The sequence below is a fragment of the Candoia aspera genome, chromosome 2 (assembly GCF_035149785.1).
Source record: "Candoia aspera isolate rCanAsp1 chromosome 2, rCanAsp1.hap2, whole genome shotgun sequence".
NCBI classification, from domain to species: domain Eukaryota; kingdom Metazoa; phylum Chordata; class Lepidosauria; order Squamata; family Boidae; genus Candoia; species Candoia aspera.
Window position 1 is genome coordinate 211,438,433 of NC_086154.1, and position 19,702 is coordinate 211,458,134.

Genomic DNA, 19,702 nt, shown 5'->3' on the forward strand with positions numbered 1-19,702 from the left:
TTAGTCTCTCAAGAGCTGGGAACCCATTTAGGAAAAAGTATCCTTTTTAAAAAATTACACTCTTCATGTTGATAGGAAAATCATAGTCTAAAGGTCCTGTATTTTTACCTAATGCCTTTTCTTTTGAGCTTTATTCTTCTACCAAGGTTAAAGAAACAATTGTTAAGCAAGATTGTGAATGTTTAATATTTTCTTTTGATGGCACAGATTTCATAGCTTTTTGGTCCTATACAGAATTAGAAACCCAAGACCTAAGTGAAAACAAAGCAAGGAGATTCTTTAGGGCTCATAGCTCCAGTGTAAAAATAACTGAAAATATAATTATCCTAAAGTAAGATAAAGTAAAACTTCCTCTTTATTTTAAGTTATCCCATCTATTTAGAATTGTGGGTTTGATACATTCAAATACTTGCAGAACTGCTAATTATTGCCATTGTTGACAATTGGCTTCCAATATTTCCAAACATTCAAATGTATGCTGAAAATGTATTTAATAACTGTGTTATGTAGATATGAAAAAGCCAGAATTAACTGAAAAATCAAAGCCTCTGGGAACGAAGGGGCACCATGATTGAGTCACATTTTGGCTCCCAAAGCCATTAAAAGTTATTTACAATGTAAAAACCTTAAAACAATATTACAAACGGATTTTCTGAACACTTAAAGAATTCAGCTGTGATAACTAACAATTATTACTTCAAGAATCCAAAACAGCTGTCTCCAGTCTTGTCACCAAGATCTGTATGGGAATGAATTATATTTATTTTAATATAATATTTATGATCTATAAAAGCAAATACACACAAAAAGATTGCCCATACACACACAGCACTTGTCAAAGCTAATTTCAATGGAAAAGATTTAACTTATGTCAACAATATTTCAAAGGGGTTCATGTAAAGTTTGCAGTATATGTCACAAAGGAATAAAATAAAAATACTGAAATGTTATGTAATAAATGCAAATTTTAAAGTGTGTAAGGCCAGGACAAATAATAACATTAGAATACTTTTACAAAAACATTCTTAGGTATAATACAGGGCAAATACAGGGCAGCAAAGAAATGTTATTATCTTATACCTTAAAAAATGACAATGAAAATTCTATTTACCAGATTAAGTACAACAGGCTTTACATGGAACTTTTGTAAATATGCCATTTGCACCATTTTACCACATTTGGTACCAACGTCATTATACAGTGTAAACTACAGTAATGGTATAATTTCATATTTAACCAAGGTTGATGAATAAAAGACATCCCTCCCCACAAATAGTCCATTAAAATGTTCCGCTGTATTATTTTATCCAGAAATAGGATACAGTTCTATGCAATGTCCCTTGGAATGACCCCAGTTGAATATATAGATATATGGATGTCTATATTAGTTCATGTACATACAGTTTATATACATCATTTTCCATTTTTTACAGTGTTGTTGATAAAAGGGTTGTACACGAGATGGGTGGCAGAGAAATTCAATATATAAATAAATAAACAAACAAATAAATAAAATGTTTATAATTTAATTGTGTCACCTGACATTAGTATATGTGTAAGGCTAGCTTTGTCTGGAATACAAGACAGATACTGTATGCTTTTGTGGGCTTCTCTTGTGGGCTTTTCCTTTTTTTGTGTTTGTGTGTGTGTGTGTGTAAGTTATATATAAAAAAGGGAAATAAAAACTTGACTGAATGAAAATCCCCCATCCTTACTCTTTATAGGTTCACATATTGTATAATCAAGTTTAACAGAAAATGTTTAATTTTAAAGGAGCAATGTCATTTTATATGTTACAAACATCTTTGATATTGTATGAACTACATCAGAAACAAGTCCAATTTTAGGCTTCAGTTAAACAATAGAAAAAAAGAAAAAGCAATCATTTGGTACCCATATGTTCAAGAACAGGGTGGAAATTTGTTCAGTTTGTTGCTGAAGACTGATAGTTTTACAAATATTCTAATATTTATGCCAACTGCAGAAGCTTAGAAATTCAGAAATCCCGTAACAACTTATTTTTCTTTTCCAATATTCAAATATACCATCGTTCTGATGAAAAAAAAAATCTGGCTTCCCTTCGTTTCAATCAATATATGTTGAATTTTCTTCCTATCGGTATTCCAGCCATGCTGGATAAATGTATGGCTTTGGGCCCCATCTTGCACCATTCATTTCCTGGTGGTATGCTTCATATGAAGATATTATCTGAGAACCCAGATAAGGGTGGGTAATCCTTCCTTCCAACAATTTTAACTTAAAACCTTCTGTACAGTACTTACAGTAAACTCACAATGTCACAATCAGAAAGAAAAAGATAAACCTTTGCAGTACAGGTAGTCCTCATTTAGCAACCACAATTGGGACCAGCAACTTGGTCGTTAAGCAAAATGGTCACTAAGTGAAACTGACACTGTGCTTATGATCTTACTTCAGCTTTCTTTTGGCTTACAGACCTGCAACATTGTAAAGTTATTTTTTCATCACTGTCATAACTGTGAACGGTGTCCTTATTTCCACAAACCAACTTTCCAAACTTGTGGTAGGGTAGGACAAGGACACCACACTTTAGATTAGGAGCTTCTGAACGTCCCAATTTCTTGTCAGAAGTTCTGCCACTTCGTTTATCCTTTCTGCCTTACCCGCAGATCCTATGAACATGTGAACGGACATATACATGCATAACTCCCTTTCTTTTAATTAATCTGTCTACAAGAATATGAATGAAATTTTCAATTTTCAAATTATACTGGGGGGATATATCCCATGTTTCAACAGGAAAACAAGATTAGGAGATCTCTATTCACTCATATCAAATCTTTGCCCCAAACACCACATTCTCTAATTGTTTATAGAAAGATTCCATTCGCAGAATGGTGGGATATATGCATTTTTTATTTTTCTACACCTGATTGAAAAGTTCAATATATTTTTGTGAACTTTAGTTCACTGTGATAAACAAATATTTTCAATACTAAAGTGGCCTATATATTTTCCACATATGTGTACAGAATATCTAGTGGATACTTTCATGTTTAGAGGTATTTTGAATTCAACTCTGTTCGTTGTTTTTATGTGATCTGATTTCCCTCCTCCCCAGTGACTAATCTTCTGTGCTGCTCTTAGTCAAACTCAACACTTAATAGCACAAGGATTGTTTAATGCCTCTGTGTATCTACTGTAACCATTCATCATATTACATGTTTAGACAAAAATAAAAGAAAAAGCCAAATGGCTAATTTTGCTTAGGGTGCTGAAGCAATTTCAACTGGTAATGGCTCCAATTTTGACCAAACTATATAATATGATTTACTCCCTAATAGGCTACAACTTGAAGGAGATTATGTAGTAAATATATTGAAAGAGTGGCAACTTTGATGGAGTTGTGAACCTGATATGGCAAATAGTAGTCCTAATATGTTGCAAATACATTGCAAGAACTTGTGAATGCATCTGTTCCCCATCCTTGTTGCCAGGAAGTATTTCTGGTTGCAAACAGTGGTGTGTAAGAACAGCTTTGCATCAATCACAGCTTTGGTGTGACTAATTTCTCCCCAAAGCAGCCCACATGTTATGGACTAACTTGTCCTGACTGAGTGTACTACATTTTCTCTGGTCCATCCATCCCATCTCCTTGTTTCATTTTGGGAACAGAGAAAAGCTGAGAGGCTCAAGTTTGCACAATACTGCTTTCATTCCCAGTCTCTCCAAAGCAATCTGAAGTGGATCTGCCAGTTGTTTTGCCAAACAAGGAACAATATGAGAACAATATGAGAGCCTAATGAACCAACCAGCTAACCAAAAGAAGCCTGCAAAAAAGTTGAGTCAATGCTTCGTCCAAGCTATTACCAATCCTGAAGCCACAAATTGTCCCTTCCTTCCATAATATATAGAAGAGAATTAAAATAAATGGATACACCTCACTCCAATTTATGCTAAGGACCTTTAATTACTTGCAGAAACAAAACAAAACAATATCCCTGACCTCCACCCCAGGCACTTATAATGGGATAAAACTGCCAGACTACTAAGTCATCATTCCTTCCGTATTGAAAAATACTGCCACAAAGCCTGAAAGATATGAAGGCGGCATGATATCATATTATCAGTTTTGCAACCAGACACTTTTCCTAACACCTCTAATCATGGTTAAAGGCTACAACAGTAGCTAAAGTAGGAGAGCGGGGCAACATGTTCTAAATAAAGTATACACGTTTTAGGCTGGAAGGACTGGTACTCATTGCAAGGCACCTACAGTCCGTAACATTTCCACTCCATAGCAGTAAACTAATCACCTTGCTGCCACTCACACTTTACACAAAAGGGGGAATTTTTTTTTAAAAAGCTCCAAGCTGTCTTTGGTAGTTACTCTCCAGGGTGAAAAGAAAGGGAGAACAGGCCCTCCTCCTCCTCAATTTCATTCTTGCTAAGAATATGCATCAGTCCCCCCACACCCCCAACAGTGCTAACTGTTGGTAGCAGACAGTGGTGTGCAGGAACCATTCCTCTTAAAGGACCCATTAGGATGGCTGAAGCTCAGAAGCTGACAGGTGGCAGGCAATCCCTGCACTGAAGCAGAATGCCCAAAGGTTCTTCAGAGCTTCATCACTGCAAAATGAAATACTGCTTTGCAGGAGTGGTGTTCTGGGTTGCTGATAAGCCATTTTTTTTCCTTTCAATCTGTTGTTGAACTTAACCAATGATGTCAGATCATTTATTCTGAAGCTTACTTTGAGCTGGCACAGAGTCCTTGTTTAGAAGAACCCTCACTTATTCTTTTCAACTAAATTGTACCAGCTGGTGGAGAATCTTGGGCTTACATGAGGTATAAACTATAACAATATTTAGTATTTATACACTGCTTTTTCTAAACACTCAAACACATTCAATATTAAGTATCAGCTTCCTAAGATAAAAGCAGCATTATTATCTCCATGGAATGGGGAGTGGACTAAGAAAAGATAAAGGCTTGTTTGGCTTAGGGCTAGTGAAGGGGTTAGGGTATCCCATTGGAGCTCCCTGCCAAAAACTCACACTGACTTAAGATTTCAACAGCGAATCCTCTGTCTCATCCTTTATGTTTATTATAACTGCAACACAGAGATTTTATTGTGTGTACTGGCATCAGCATTTGGGGCCATATACAAAACTGTAGAAACACTTACATAAAACCTTATCTCAAATTTAATTTGGATTGTAAATTTCACTACAGAATAATTTATCACTGTAGACAAGCCCAGATTCCCTTATTCATTTTCTCTGGCACATCCATCCCAACTCCTTGTTTCACTTTGGGGACAGAGAGAAGCTGAAAGGCTCAAGTTTGCACAATAACATTTTCCCTGTAGGGCTACCAGATGTGAGCTGCACATATCCAGATGATGACACAGATGCCTAACACTTTGCTGCTATCTACTGATCATTTGGATTTTTGCTGAAATAATTTATATTTCAAGCTAAAATCACAATTTTGAAAGACTTAGTCTTACAAAAAGACTGAAGTTTCAAAGACTTACACATATTATTTTTAAACTCTTTTGCAAGGATTCCAAAATGAAAACACTGTAAAAAGTTTTGTATATTTTGTAACAGATGAACCGTCAAGTTCCCAGGATGATATTTAAAAGTTCAAGTAATAAAATATATGGTAAACTATGTCTGAAATCCCCCATAAAATAAATGAGCAATGATTGTAAAAGCTGGAGTCATATTTTCATGGTGATAAAAGCCCATTATGTTGCAATTCTTCACATTCATTAGATGGAGGATAGAAAAGCAGCACGTTTCCTTGTACGACTAACCCTTAAAGTTGCATCCAGCTGGCATTTTAGAAATTAGCGAAAAGCCTATGTTCACATTGTGTAGTAAAACAAGTGCCCTTCCCTTCAGTGTGGCTTTTGTTCAGTATTGTGCCACATATCACAATGTTGGTTAAGGCTGGTGTTTTTGTTTTTGCAGAGATTAGAATGTTTACATCAGAACATGTTCCCTTCACAGGAGTCCTTCAGAGTTATTCAACATTTCCCCTGTCCTACTTATCTCTAAGAGTAGCAGAGGCCATAGTACAAAGTGGACCATCAATCATCTCGGGTCTTCTTCAGGCATCTCTTGTCAGCTGATCAGAAGAAAACTTTGGGAAAGAGCTTTCCATTATCAGAGCATGCTTTATGATCAGAATAAACCATAACCTTCTTTACTTCTTTCTTGGCAAAACTTTATTATACTAGAAAAAAACCATGACAGTTCATTCATTTTGTTCCACCCTGGAGCCAGATGATGTTTGACTGAACAGACCCACCCTCTTTGATCTTGCAGCCTATTGAGAGTGCCCTACTGTGGGAAAAAAAAAAGATCCTTCCAAATTAAAGAGAAATATTTCTGCATCCAGCTGTTAAAATGTGGCATATTTGCCATTTTTCAGTGTCCTGGCAAAGTGCCACCTTTCAGGCTGTGTTTCAAACCTATCTTTTTTCCCCTTTTCTCAGCAACGATAGCCACAAATATGTTCAACATCACTATATAACATCAATACCAAAAGGGAAAATAGAAGTAATACTTCATATCTCTGTGAGCTTTATTACAAATATTTATACATATTTCTCTTATGTGAGTGTGTATGTTTGGTTTTCTAAGAACTATCTAAATCAGAAATTGTTTTGAGCATTATATGTTACATGATATGAAATACCAAGTTTTAAAATATCTTTTACCTAAGAAAAATGAATTTCACTTTAGTTCTGATTACAGTAACCAAACCATGAAGTGAAGCTTGTAGAGGCTTCGTTTACAAATGAAAAGTGTTTGGATGTTATTAAGGGTGTTTCATGGGCACTTGAGCCCACATCAAAAAAGTGGCTCCAGTATAGCAGGAGCTCGTTCTGTTTAAATTAAGACAAACTTCTCATGAAAGCTTGAATAAACATTTAGATTTAAGCAATCAAGAAAATCTGTATCTTCTCATATTTATTAAGTGCAATTTTTAGAGTTATAAAAACTTCTGTCACAAATTGTGTATACTGTAAATTAAGTATAGGCCACATCATTACAGTACTTCCCCATCTGTTGAAGTGAAATGAGACACAGTAGATCCTAAATTCTCTTTCGCGTCAGCTGACTCTCTTTCTTTTCACTTCTAGGTTTATTCATATGAATAAAAATCACATTTAACTAGATGCTGGCATATTCATAGCCTCTGGAACTTCCATCCCACTATTTATTTTAGAGAATGAATTACTTGCACACAAAACACTAATAAAATGCTACAGTTTTAAAAAAGAATCAACACTTATCTGGGTCCAAAAGGAAATACTCATTTATTTTAATTATTCAAAGTAAATTAACATTTTTCAAAACCAAAGTTGATTCTTAACAGAACTAGAAAGAAAAGAACAGGAATCATCATCATCATCACCATCATTCTGTTGTTTTCAGAGATCTAACTTCAATATGATAGTAATAATTACAGATAGTCCTTCGTTAATGACCACTCATTCAGCAACCGTTCGAAATTGTGACAGTGCTGAAGGAGTAGTACTTATGACCGGTCCTCGAAGTTCTGGCCATCGCAACACCCATACAATCACATGATCATGGGCACTTGGCAATGGGCTCACACGACGATCACAGTGTACCGCGGTCACACAATTGCCATTTTCAACTTTCCCTGCCAGCTTCCCACAAACAAAGCTTGTGCTGCAGCACTCCCTCCCCAGCCCACACGCACTTGCCAGAGCACCCCCACTTCACTCTGTAGTACTCACTCACCCTCTGGTCTGCTTGTGAGCCACCAGGGTCTTGCAACATCCAGCTTGCTTCCCCACTGATTTTTTAAAAAGATTTTTTTAATCCCGCCTTTATTATTTTTTTAAATAACTCAAGGCAGTGAACATACCTCATACTCCTTCCTCCTCCTATTTTCCCCACAACAACCACCCTGTTGCTTGTAGGAAGCCGGCAGGAAGTCGCAAGTCACAGTCACGTGAGGTCCTTGCTTAACTACCCATGTTTTTTGCTTAACGATAGCAGTGGGGAACTGCCAGGATTGCCATTGCTACGTGATGAAGTCACATGACATTGCACTTTACAACTGCATCACAGCATGGGAATTCCAGTCCCAGTTACCGTCATCAAGTGAGGACTACCTGCAACGGTATGTTATATTTTCTTTAGTACACATATAATAGTGGTAGTTGTTCATTTCAATAGTTAAAAATTTCAATGAAATTTTTAGTGGGTTGTATTATTAAAATTACACCTCAGGGCATCAAAATTCCAGTGCTCTTCCCTGGACCACAGTGCCTTTCATTTCAAATTCCAAACAACATATTTTATGGAAATAAATGATGTACTACAGCAAGCAACGACACTGCATAAGTGGCACACTCCTTTACAATATTGAGTCAACACCTGTGGCTAAAATGTTTGGTCTATATAATTGATTAATAAGTGAAATGCATCACTCTCTATATTTAAAGCAAATATCCCTTATCTCTACCTTTTGAAATACAGGATTTTTTTCCCATGTTGTTTATTCGTTTAGTCGCTTCCGACTCCTCGTGACTTCATGGACCAGTCCATGCCAGAGCTTCCTGTCGGTCGTCAATACCCCCAGCTCCTCCAGGGACGAGTCCGTCACCTCTAGAATATCATCCATCCACCTTGCCCTTGGTCGGCCCCTCTTCCTTTTGCCCTCCGCTCTCCCTAGCATCAGCATCTTCTCCAGGGTGTCCTTTTTTCCATACAAATCCCAATTTTTTTTTTCTAATTTCCCTCATGGTTTTTTGATTAATGAAATTTTTTCTAAGGAAAAAGACTGCTGTACTGGATTCAGAAAGAGAACTACTAAGTATTCTACTTATTATGGTACAACAATCTTTTGATAACTATCCTCTTTAAGCAATGATTTAGATACAGAGAAAAAATGTTACTATTCTATCTGGGTTGTGGATTATTTTTGCATAGTACTATAAAACTGGCTTTATTTGTTTCCATGCGATTACATTACAAATTGGTGTTGCTCTCCACATAAGATATAGCTCAGGTCTTTTTCAAGGCTGTAGCACAGATATCCTTTAATTTTAAGACTTATCTTCCATATTTCTTCCAAGAAGACCTAAATGTATTCTTTTTGCAAATTCCTAAGTATATTTGTTCTCATTCTCTGAACATAATTAAGATGTCATCTCTGATACTTAAGTAATATTTAACAGCTTTAAAAATGAGGAAATACCCCAGAGAATTTTCCTCACACAATTTTTTTTAAAATAAAGAAGGGGTTCTTTTTTACTAGAAATGGTAGCCACAATTGTTTCCAAGGTTCTCCTCTGTACTACCTACAGCTTTATTTTCTTGTTGAAATGTGTCACTTTATAATGTTATGGTGTTTACCTAAATCCACTTCATTCTGTTGCTTACCACCTATAAAGGACTCTAGGACAATCAGACCTCCAATATATTTGAGTCATTCTTGTAACACTTGTAACATTTACTTTTTATAATGACCTCATTTTTTCATCTTATTCAATCCAGTAAAAGTAAACTGAATTTAAAGACATCTGTCAGGGCAAGAAAATACTATGAAGACACAACAGCCCCAGGGAATCTCTGATTATTACAAGAGTCACAGCCAGCTTAGATAAGATACTGCTGCGATATAGAGCCCACTGTGACTATTGTTCCTAGACTTATCATTTTAGACAGCTAAGCTTTGTTTAATGACAGTCTAAGAGCTGCTAGTAGAAAAACAGGGAGAGATCAAGATGGTGTGGTTTTTCCCTATATGGACTAAAGATTACTTCATTTCAAAATGATTGTCAAGTGGAGCACATTTAGTTCCTTTTCTTGAAAGATTTATCATTGCTTGAATAAGACATTAAATGCATCAAGCAATCCTTAGTATTTTGTTTCTTTTGACTCTAGAAGTAATCTTCCCATATTAATATTCAGTATTCAAAGTCCTATAAAGTATTATACTATTAGCATAACATTATGGGGAAAATTATCTACTCTGGAGGAAACAACCCAGGAGAATTATAATGCAACGTGCCAGTTTCTCAATAAGCAGACAGAAAGATAGCATTTCTCAATCTATCTCTTGTGGATAGCATGTGGATGGCATAAAAACTAACATAATAAATAGTCTGAAGTTCTTCAGGAAGGCACAGCAAGAGAACAGTCCAAGTTTTCTTAAGAATTATTATGTAAGCCATAAAAGGAAGCTATGGTGGATGCCACTGGACAACAAGACAAGCAAACAATAGGAAAAAAAATCCATTCAAGTATTTTATTGAATTATAGGATGGTCAAAAAATTTAGTGGTATAAAAGAAGACATATAGTATCTCATGCTTATTACGTAGCCAATTGTTTAGCCAGAATAATGAATAGAATATAGTAGCAGATGGCTAGAAATATTTTAATCTGTTGCTAAAATGAGTATTAGAAATCTATAAAGTTGGTTCCAGCAAAGCTTTCCTGTGGACAAGAAGCTTCACAGACTCCAGAGTTAACTTTCAATTTAATTTCTGCTGACAGCATGGAGTACTATGTGATTTCTACTAATGCACCTTGCCTATAGCATCCAAGATCTGTGGGTGAGTATTAAGCAGCTCTCCTCAATCATGGGCAAGGGGCACTGAGGCTACCGGAGGAAGGACAATCAGTCAGAATTGGCTTCCCTGCTTTTTTCCAGCAGGAACTTTCTGAATGGCACTTGTTTAAAGAACTCTACCAGCGGCTGAATGAAATGCTGAATCCAAACTAGTTTGCCTTATTCTTATTTCATTCAGCTGCATATTTGTAGCATTATTTTGTATCCTGCCCTTCTGCCCATTTAAGGCAGCAAGCCATAAAAAAAAAAACATAAAGAGGTAAAATATTAAAAATAAAAACAATTAAAATAACTCAAACTAAAAAGGCCCGGCTGAAGAGATTTATCATAATTCACTTCCTGTTATTATAAGGATTGCATATTCTGTGTATTTTTGTTCTTATTAGAGCCTTGCGTGATGCAGAGTGGTAGACGTCAGTATTGCAACCGAAACTCTCCCCATGACCCAAGTTCGATCCCAGTGGAAGCTGGATTCTTGGGTAGCTGGCTCAGGTCGACTCAGCCTTCCATCCTTCTGAGGTTGGTAAAATGAGCACCCAGCTTGTTGAGGAAGGTGACGATTGGGGAAGGCAATGGCAAACCACCCCACTATAGTCTGCCAAGAAAATGTCGTGAAAGCGGCGTCCCCCCAAAGGGTCAGACATAACTCAGTGCTTACACAGGGGACCTTTCACCTTTCACATTAGTATAATTACCCAGATCTTATTTCTGAACACACTTTTAAACAAAATCCTAAGTATTGACAATAACTACATACTAGAAAATCTGAAACAATTACAGCCTGATCTTATTCATATTTACTCAGAAAAACGTCCAATGAGACCAGTGGGACTTATTCCTGCATGCTGTAATTCTAAAACACAATTGAAGTCAGCTTGATTGAATTGAATGGGATTTCTTCTGATGAGTTTTATAAGATACTGATGTAAATAAGTGATCATAAAATTACTTGCTCCTTGTTTATGGAGCATATAAAAATTAATTAATTCCACTTACGGCAAGAGGTAATCTTAAAATCAGCTCATGCTTCATGAATATTTACATATAACATGTTAACATTTAAAATATCATGGAGTACTCTTCTCTGAAATGCATTGTTTCTGTCAGAAATACCACAACATGTATCAAAATCTATATTTAAAGATTGAACTATGAGCTACTTATAAAAGCTATTAACTTGGTTTACCAGCAATTCAATTGATTCTCAAAATCATATTCAGCTTTTGGAGGTCAAACTATTAATATGCACAAATAAAAAAAAACCCGACAGTAATAGTTAACCCATTCCTGTTAAGATAAGGCTACCAATGTTACTTTATAAAGATTAATGATCCGAGGCTCTAATAATCCCAGTGGATTACCACCTTGACAAAGTGGGAGATTCAGTAGCCTTAGTAACGCAATGGCAGTGCTGTTAGGAATGTGACTAGTGACCAGGAAGTCTGATCACTGATGGTACAGTATTGAAAGAGGACTTCCTCCCTTTACAAGGATATTTACCATTAGAATGTGGAAGCATGAACCAATGAAAACTTGACATTCCTAAACCAGGAATCAAGTGCACCAAAACTGGTACTTTAGGAATAAGTGAACGGATGGATCAGAATGAGCTACTTTATATTAGTTGGTAAATGATATAATCTTCCAGTCTGATGGTACTTGAAGGAATAAACAGCATTTATATATAAAAAAGAGAGATGGTTACATTTGTGTTTGGCTATAATTCCACACACACATATAATATATATACAGACAGACAATAAATTCAGAAGTGTTGTCAATTGACAATCAACTACAGAGAAATCGTAAGAAAATTTATAGCTAAACTAGGAATATCCAGTTGTACTCATGGAAGATATTTAATAGAAACAAATGAGGATAAGGGAAGATGGCAATATTCAAACGCTTTACAAATGGGATTACAGAATGCAGAAATATTTGGAGAAAGAGATTATGTTCAGGAACTCACTCCACTAGAAACTGAGATTCAACAGACAATAGATCAGCTGTCACATTGGAAGCACCAGCCACAGATGAAATACCTGAACTGTTTAAAGCATCAGAACAAGCAATAAAAGTGGTGACAGCTCTATGTCAACAAATACGGAACAATACATGGCCGAGAGACTAGAAAATATTGTTGAATATACTTACACCAAAGAAAGGAGATGCAAGAAAATGAACGAATTATTGAATGATTTCACTAATTCTTCACTTAAGTGTTTTCCATAAGATCTTCAAAACAGCAATGCATCCATATATAGAGGAATGCCTTGTGAACAGACAGGTGTTAGAAAAGGTAGAAAGAGCCAAGGTTGAATAACTGACGTGAGGTGAGCATGTCAGGAGAGCAAAATATAATAAGAAATTTGGTTTTGTTTCATTAATTAGAGCAAAATCTTTGATCGTATAGATCGTGCCAGAATGTGGAACACGATAAGGTTAATGAATATGCAGAACACCTGATTATTCTGAGAAATACCTGCAGTGAACAAGTTGCTACTGAAAATGAAGAATCACAGTGGCTCAGAGAGAAAAGAAATGAACAAGGATGCACATTAGCCCCATGTCTACACAACAAACATAAGAATGAATGATTGGAAAAACTGACCAATGAAATCAAATTAGGAGGCCTAACAACTTGAAATATGAGGACAGTGTAATGTATGGCTGTGAACGTTAGATACTGAGATAGAATAAAAAAAATAACATGGAACTTTTGGATTATGGCTTTGGAAATGGGAAACCCTTCAGCCAAGCAGAAACTCACATACTTTGGGAATGTGATATAAGCAAGTGATGGACTAGAACAAAACACTACAGCATGCTTGGCAAGGAGAAGATAAAAAAAGGGGAGGGCAATAAATATGGTATATGAATGGTATCAAAGAGATCACAGGATGGAATGTCCTTGGAAAGACAATGGGAGATGACTAGAGACAGATCAAGGCAGTGAGCATTTGTCTATACAGGCTCCAGGAGCTGAACTTGACTCACTGATACCTAATTAAATTAAATAATCAGTGAAAATTACTTATTTTAGAAAATAAATATAGTCCATTTGCTAAAATAATCTGAAGTCTGATTACCATTCAAAAGAGTAGAAATATTTGCTTTTGATAAGTCATTACGACATAAAAATAAAATCATAACACAAAAATGTAAAATAATGTTAAATGTACGGTACTAAAACTAGAAACATACGTCCAGTAGAGCCAAATCACAGAAAGTAAAAACAGTTATAAAATTAGATGAAATAATGAGACAAATGAAACATTTTCCCTAGAAAAGAATTTCATATATGAAACTCAAATATGAAAACGTCCTGTTTCTGATCTCCGTCTAACATGAGATGCAGGAAAATCTGGAGAAGAATCTAACATTTAAATGTCTAGACATTACACTTTCAACAATTAATAATCTGTAGAGCAAATGGGAGTAAAAAATTAATCAGAAATTATTAGAGATGGATTTAGAAACTGAAGTAACTACAATATTTATGCCATACAGTATTTTATGTTCTTTTTTGTGTATATCTCTTTACTAAATTGTAGTGACTAAGGATGGGCAGCTACACTTTCACTCAAGTTCATATTTTTCCAACCTTGAGTTCATTTCATACTGTTACTTTATAAATTTCTGATTTTTGTTTTGTTTTAAAAAAAATCCCTATCTCAAGTGATGACTTATCTTTCACCTCGGTAGAAAAATGATGAAAATAAATAGTTTGCTAATTTTTTATCCTGCCCCAACCAAACGCTCTGTTTGTAAAAACCTTTGGTTGCTTCAGATCCAATACTGCCCACCAATAATTTTAACAATATTTGCTTTGAATTTTTAAATTTAATTCTCCACAGACATTTTAGGTTTCAATTTCCTTCCTGAATTTTGCCTCCGGGTGGGAAAACTTTACATCTTCTATGATTGTACAATGCTCTGGATTCAGTTTGACATGATGCTTCAAAATATACAGAGGCACAAATTTAACATTAGTCTACAATTGCTGACTGCAGCCAGGAAATCAGAAGATGTTTAATTCTTGGGAGGAGAGCAATGACAAATCTTGATAAAATAGTTAAGAGCAGAGACATCGCACTGACAACAAAGGTCTGCATAGTTAAAGCAATGGTATTCCCCATAGTAACATATGGCTGCGAGAGCTGGACCATAAGGAAGGCTGAGAGAAGGAAGATAGATGCTTTTGAACTGTGGTGTTGGAGGAAAATTCTGAGAGTGCCTTGGACTGCAAGAAGATCAAACCAGTCCATCCTCCAGGAAATAAAGCCAGACTGCTCACTTGAGGGAACGATATTAAAGGCAAAACTGAAATACTTTGGCCGCATAATGAGAAGACAGGACACCCTGGAGAAGATGCTGATGCTAGGGAGAGTGGAAGGCAAAAGGAAGAGGGGCCAACCAAGGGCAAGGTGGATGGATGATATTCTAGAGGTGACGGACTCATCCTTGGGGGAGCTGGGGGAGTTGACGACCAACAGGAAGCTCTGGCATGGGCTGGTCCATGAAGTCACGAAGAGTCGGAAGCGACTAAACGAATAAACAACAACAAAAAAACAATTGCTTAAAGCAGCTACAATATTTCCTGGGATTACCCAACAGGTTAAGGGCCACTTTAAGGATCTGCTGGAGCTAAAGACCTCTGGAACCTAAGGAGATGCTTAATTTCTGTCTCCCAAACACCCCAAATCACCTTTTCCAAATCAAATTCAAGCCACTGCTCAGCCCTAGTTTCCAGTATCTAGATAAAAGAGGGATCCATCATTGTTCTCCCAAGCAGCTATGTCATTATTCCCATCACAAATTCATCAGTTTCCTAATTACTGAATTGCCTTTAGGATATTGTGAGTTGGCTGCCTTTGTTTTTTTCAGCCTAATTTAAAAATCTATTTATTAGGGTGATGCACATTTTAGAATACGTGCTCCAAAACTCACCTCAGTTTAGCACTTCCTTTCCATCCATTAAAGAAGGCTGAATTTGTTTTCAGGCTTCTGAGCCAGCTTGAAAAAAAGATGCCATATTAACTTTAATGAGCCAATTCCTTAAAGCAGCCACATCATTTTTCAGGCTTGTATAGAAAGCAGGAAAAAAAATGGGATTTTGTTTTTTAATGAATAGTGCAGAGGTAGTCTGCTTGCAACAGTGTGAGCTTCAAAGCATTTCATCCATTTTTTTTTTTAATGTCCACAGACTGACTATTTATTGCTTTAAATTTTAAAAGTGTGCTAAAATATCACTGGCATATCAAATGAAACACTATCAATGCATAAATTGTAAACATAGAACTTGTAGTTCAAGCATTCTATGGATGCTTTAAGAATGTTATGATATAAAATTGCTAAAGACCATTTTTGCTGTATTGCTAGATTACTTTCCCAAGTGATATATGCCATAAAGTTGTTTTGGACTTGTTCTGACCTTATTGAACAAGAAAGGCTAAAATTAAGAACAAATGTTTTACAAGAAAAATATTTGTGACTTTAAATTTGCAAAACATAGACTGTTTAAAGTATACAAATTTAGTGAATCTTTTGTATGTATCATCAAAGGTAGATTACATTCTACTCCTGCATATGCTGCTATAAAATCAATGCTAATTGTTGCTTTATAAATTTATTTTTTTATTCTGGATTTATACAAATATAAAATGATAGCTGAATGTTTACATTGAGAATAGCATCATAATCTCAGGAAAGCTATCTCGCAAACTATAATTTAGTTCTAAATCTGGATAGGCACTGGAACTGACAGGTACTGTATGCATTCACTGACGATTTTTATAAAAGACAAAAAATTGTTAACCTAAAAGTTGCCCTTCACTTATTTTATTTAGCAGCTATATCTGCACAGGCAACAGGATAACATGAACCTAAGAATGTACAACATGTCAGCCTTCCCAGGTAGATCAGACAGGAAACATGACCAGATGAGCTAATTCTACTTTATTGTAAGGCTACAGTAATAGAATCTTGCAAGTCTGAGAGTACATATCTCCCACTGTCTATTTTACAGCCCGGGAAACTAGGGAGGGTCCCTTCTGAGCCTCTTTCTCCACCCATTATGCAGGTGTGAGCTATGCTCTCTTATCTGACCGTTCCCTAGGCAGCATCTCTTTGCACTGTTTTTCACATACCATTACACAATAGTAGTGGAAAATGAAGAATGTAAGCAGATCAATACAAGATATGACGTTCCTAATAGTAAATCCAGGCCATGGTCTGTTTAGTCTAATAATGTCTATGCTGACGGATTTCAGCCACAGATCACTCCTAGTCCTGTTATGACATACTACAACTAAAGGACCAAACCTGAAGACTTATGCTTGTAACTTATGTACTTTATCATAGAACTATGCTGATTTCTTCAGTGTTTGTAAGAGATCACGAGTGCCTTTTTTGACAGATATTTGCATCATTATGTCACAGGAGAGAGAACATGATTCTTTACTCCAGCCTACCCAAGGTCTAGGATATATCACAATGACATTAGACCATACCACAGACATTCCATAATTAATGATCCTCTTACTAAAAAGCAGAACTCACTATCACAATCATTATCAAATGTTGCAGAAGAGAATCCAGATGTGTTTATCCTATACAATGCAGTAAATGAAAGCATCATTTCTAAAGAACCAAGCTGAAGTATAGAGGGCCATTCGATTGTTGAGACTTGTGTCAAGGGATCCATCTGGAAATACTATTAAAAGTTTTGTATAGGGAAACAGATAAAATTAAATGGCTACCTGTTACATATACAAATGCCCTTTCACTGAATACAGTGAAACTTAAAATCTTTCATCTAAGTTACATTTCAATATCATCTATCATTTTATTTCAGAGCCAAGTAATGTTCTGAACGCTGCATAGTCTATGCCAAATATACACATAATCTTGCCCACAGCACCAATTATCATTATTTCTTACCAGACCACTGGATACAAAGCCCAAAAGAAAAAGGGTGGGGAAAATAAGGGTGTGGAACATTGTTAAATAAAGAGAAAATCTGGTATGTGAATATAATTTATTGACACTACAGCAGAATTAAATGAGGTATCTGTAATATAAAATTCTTTATATTTCTTCTTGGCTAAGGGTTTAGATGTATTCCACCCTTAGTTTTCTGTTTTGTATATAGATAATTTCTGTATACATAGATTTTAAACACATCCCTTTAAATAATTACATGGCATTAAAAAATAGCATTTGGGCTTCTTTTTTAAATAAAGAAGGCCAGCCCTATATCAATAGAAAAAGAAGACACTATATAGTTGGGTTAAACTATTTAGAGTACATACCGCTGAATTCAGAAAATGACTCCTGGTGATTTGCATCATAAAAAACATAATAAAAACAAACGAACAAAAAACAATAAAAGCACAAACCTACCATAGAGCAGTGCGACAATGATGATCATTCACTCCTCAAGGTCCCTCCAGAACAGCTCTGTCTTTAATAGTTTCTGGTAGGCCAACAAGGCAGGTCTCCCCTTAATTTCCAGAGGGAAACAGTTCCCTAATGTGGGGCTGCAACTGAAAACATTGCCTGAGAACCCCGGCCCTGCTCATTTCACATCACCAGGGGACCATGAAAAGACGTCTAGGTTACTGTTGTGCGTGTGTATTAGTCTCAATGCTACAAATACTCAAATGCCAATTAGACCCTCACTGAGCTGGCTCTTAATATAGGCATATCTCAGCTTTTGAAAATGTTTCTTAGTTTGTAAAGACAACTAATAAAACTAAAGACATGGGGATATACTGATAGAAATACATTTGATAAGCTGTTAAAGTGTCTTTGAGTTAGACTGTGCTATTTCAGACTAATCTTTAGCTTTGTCTAGAGCTATTTAAACTCAGCTGATAAAGAGAAGGTATGCAAGTGACAAGACAGAATGGAAAGTTCTCTGTGATGCTGAGGAAACCACCCAAGTAGTTAAATCAATTGCCTTCTGTTTAATTTTGCTGTTTACTTTCACTCTCTGAACTGTCTATTGTCAAGCATATTACAGAAGTCTGTAGATTGATGACCATCACCTTGTCTTCTTTCTTCTTCTTTTCTACTTTAGGCGAATCAATTCCACAGAGGTGTTTGTTTTCTAAACCAGAATTTGGAAGGCTGCTGTTACACTGTTTTTAACGTACCTACTGTCAAAAAATTATTTAAATTTTTTTTATCAAAGATGCCATCACCAGCATGCCATAACAATTCACCTCACCCTTGACCCGCAGTGTATACATCATCTTGTCAACATATAAACAAACACATGATAGGTCATATTTTAATAGATTTTGTAAATATCAGGATCCAATTTATCAAGTGGTTCGCTAAAGTGACAGTCATGGCAGCTGCTGAATAATAACTGCACAGTTTATTTACAGTTATTTTAGCAGAATTATGCATTGAAAGAAACAATTAACTGTTGCTCCAAAAACATGCATCAGATTTTAGAATTCTGGTTCTAGTGCCAAAGGTCAACAATTACAAGCCAAAGTACATACATGATGCATAAACAAAATTTAACTCCTAGGTGGAGGCTACTGAACTCAAATTGATAGCTTAATTTTTCATCCCATCATTACTACCTGATCTTGACTTTAGATGAAGAGAAGCTAAAATACACAAGTCTGAGATAATCATCAAGACCCCTCTGAGTTTTCAAAACTCCATGATCCACTTTTAGATTGCAGGGATAGGTGACTCAATTAGTTTATCATTTTCATTCTTGCAATAAATATCAATATTGCTTTAGTAATGTTAATATTACTAAATATTAGTAATATTTTTTTAGAAAAATACTTTGTGCGTAAGAAATAAAACTATTATTTTAGAATACTAATAGATCTTACTCATGCTCTGAAACATCTGTTCATCTATCAATCTTCACTTGCATTATCTATAGGGACTGATCTCCAAGTCGTGGACCTTTATACTGCAACTAGAGGATAATCCTCTTAACTGATAGTGGCAGCACTATCTTATCTTTCCTGGAGTATAAGCCATTGAAAGTATTACGCAGACACAAAACCAGAGTTCACATTTACAATTCCATCTGTGTATTATCCCTTTTTTAAAAGCT

General features: G+C 35.7%; 1 protein-coding gene across 1 annotated transcript in view; it reads right to left on the bottom strand.

Moving 5' to 3' along the window:
• Window positions 1–19,702, bottom strand: part of PRDM6 (PR/SET domain 6) — a 90,008-nt gene that overhangs the window by 31,420 nt on the left and 38,886 nt on the right. The window lies entirely within an intron of this gene.